This window comes from Garra rufa, chromosome 5 (genome assembly GCF_049309525.1).
Source record: "Garra rufa chromosome 5, GarRuf1.0, whole genome shotgun sequence".
NCBI classification, from domain to species: Eukaryota; Metazoa; Chordata; class Actinopteri; order Cypriniformes; family Cyprinidae; genus Garra; species Garra rufa.
The window spans coordinates 23,526,463-23,529,571 of record NC_133365.1 but is presented as its reverse complement, the minus strand read 5'-3'; the positions used below and the strand labels follow the sequence as shown (position 1 = coordinate 23,529,571).

General features: G+C 31.7%; 1 long non-coding RNA gene across 1 annotated transcript; it reads right to left on the bottom strand.

The window, feature by feature from the left end:
* Nucleotides 1–436: 436 nt before the first annotated feature.
* LOC141335853 (uncharacterized) lies at nucleotides 437–2,853 on the bottom strand. Its single transcript, XR_012355631.1, has 3 exons — nucleotides 2,464–2,853; nucleotides 2,096–2,185; nucleotides 437–1,303 (listed from the first exon to the last, which is right to left on the bottom strand). It is a non-coding gene; the product is annotated as an uncharacterized lncRNA (long non-coding RNA).
* Nucleotides 2,854–3,109: the final 256 nt, after the last annotated feature.

Here is a 3,109-nt window from a genome sequence, read left to right as displayed (position 1 = left end):
TTTACAGTACTAAAAGGTCTTTACTGTAATTTCATGTACAGTATTTTTACTGTAATTTCATTTACAGTATTTTTACTGTAATTTCATTTACATTATTTTTACTGTAATTTAATTTACAGTGTTTTTACTGTATCTTCAATTACAGTATTTTTACTGTATTTTCAATTACAGTATCAGTACTATAGAGTTTATTTTCATTTATTTTAAACATTTTTTACCTGTAAAAACAATCCAATTAACCTACAGCACTGTAATTCAAGATTTTTACCACCCCAACCCCATAAAAATCACAATAACTCATAAGCATTAGTTCTGATAATATTCTTTTTAATTGTTGAACATTTTCTTTTTAAAAGTACAGAGACTTTGTATCATGGCAAACATACACATACTGAAAAGCAAAAATAAGTAAGTACACTACCAGTCATAAGTTTTTGAACACTAAGATTTTTTTAAAGAATTCTCTTCTGCTTACCAAGCCTGCATTAATTTGATCCAAATTTAATTTATTCCTTTGATCAAAGCTGAATTTTCAGCATCATTACTCGTCTTCAGTATCACATGATCCTTCAGAAATCATTCTAGTATGCTGATAAACATTATTTAATTTTTAGATTTTTCAGGATTCTTTGATGAATAGAAAGATATTATTTAGCAAGGATGATTTAAATTGATCAAAAGTGATAATAAAGACATTCATAATGTTACAAACTATTTCTGTTTCAGATAAATGCTGTTTATCTGAACTTTCTATTCATCAAAGAAACCTGAAAAAAAAAAAATGTATTTTAGCATTATAATAATTTCAGCAACATCATAATAATAGTTTTTGAGCAGAAAATCAAATTATTAGAATGATTTCTGAAGGATCATGTGACTGCAGTAATGATGCTAAAAATTAAGGTTTGATCACAGCAATAAATTACATTTTAAAATATATTCAAAAAGAAAACAGTTATTTTAAATAATAAAAATGGTTCAAAAGTGTACTGTGTTTGCTGTACTTTGGATCAAATGAATGCAGGCTTAGTGAGCAGAAGAGACCTTCTTTAAAAACATTTAAAATCTTACTGTTCAAAAGCTTTGTCTGGTAGTGTAAATAAAATAAAATCATACAGTAAAAATGTGTTTGTGTTGTGTTAAATTTTAGTAGTTTTGAGTCAAAGTTGACAAGCTCTCTGATGAGAAACGGCAGAATGGGATTCAGGCTGATGCTTGTTGTTTGCACCCTCTTTCCAGAAGTCCATCTGATCTGTGACTGTCAATGCATTTGCTGCCACAAAGGTTGACTGTCTGAACAAACCTGCAAGCACAAGAAAAACAGTGTTTAAAGAATTTGCCTCAACTGTCAAACTTGGTGCTGTATGCATTTAAAAAAAAATGATATACTACATACGAACGCAGTAGTAAGAAAAAAAACTGAAGAAACTTTTTCTTGAAATTTTTTATAAAGAATTTTATGAATGGGTCAGTAAGTCACTGATTCTAGGTGTTTAAAAAAGGTAAATTCATTCAGTAATGAAACACTGCTGTGTGCAGAGATGCACAACATGGCTTTGTTAAGAACCGTTTTTACTAAATGGAGCAAAAAGACAATACTTTCTTCATGATTTAAATCACTTAATATTACATTCTTGTTTATTGAATTTTGTTGCCCTGACACTCAAAAGTCTGCCACAGACCATGCTAAATGCTAACCAATCTGTTCATATAAACATTCTAAACGTGTGTTTCCTAGAAAGTCTGTGCATATAATAAGCCTACTATGATTAAAAATCTCTAATTGTTGCTTTACAGTAACAATAATCTAAATTGACAGACGGTAAGATTGCTATTATGAATTTAAAGGTTACAGTAAGTTAAAGATACCTGAAGCAGCTGCATTTTGCTGTTTAAATGCTGGTTTAATAGAAATAATTTTAATGTGCATGCAAACTCAATCTTGATGTGACAAGACATGGTAATAAAAAACATTCCCCGGAAATAAATACCTTTCAAATGTGTACTTTAAATACAATATAACTTGCTTAGGATAAAAGCATCTGAAAAATGCATGAATGTAAATGCAATGTAAAACAAAAATGTTTTGGGTTACCTGATTCTGCATGTCTGTAAAATGGACAGCTGGCTGTATGATGATTCTGCCCCTGATGGTCAGCATCCAGTTAGTGCTTGGAGAAATCTCCTGTAACAGACAGTGTCACAACACCCTTTTAGTGTTACTATAGTTTATGATCAGAAAAGACAACTACTGTACAGTAATAAAATCTACATTTTTAATAAAATAAACATTTATAATATTTATTAGCAAAACTTGTTATATTAATATATTGCTAGCCCGTTACTCTCTTTAAAAGGTTAACCTGTTCTGCAAGTCAGTGGAGAACAGCAGCCTGTGGCTAATTTGGCTAATTTAGTAACGTTAACATTAACTTAGTTAAATTGATGAAAGGGGAAGCTCACCTGTTGTTTGCACCGCGACGACGGCAATCACCAGAAAAGACTCTAATACACCTCCGATGCAGACGACATGACCACAAGACCACAAACTTGAAAATAAAACACAAAAGATGCAGTTAACCGCGGTGTTCAGTTTTACCTCAGTGTTTCATGTTAGCGCGCTGTTTATGTCACGTCTGTCAACCGGGGTTAAATTGGTTTTGTTTTTGATATTCGAGACACATTCAGCGATAAACACCAATAACTTTAAAACGACTTGCCCTAAAAAAGTCTAAACGGTGTGATAGCCAAAAGGGCATAGCTGATCATGTTTCACAGCCTTCATTTTCAGTATTTTCGCTCTGTATAATGAGCACTGCCCCGCACAAGCCGTCGCAATGTGCATTAAGCCGGGAGAGCTCGCTCTCAGCGGAGCGTTCAGTAAGGGACCGTGGGGAAAGTGCAAGTTTTCTTCGTTTTTTTTTTTTTTTTTTTTTTTTTTTTTTGCTGTAGCTCAGTGAGCGTTGTTTTTGTGATAGCTTATTTGTAAAGCCTTTCATGCATGGTACAGATGCTATAAATTGTATTATATTGTAAAATAACAAATATATCAACATAAATAACCATTTAAAATGAATTATTATATCATTAAATGGCAACTTTACACATA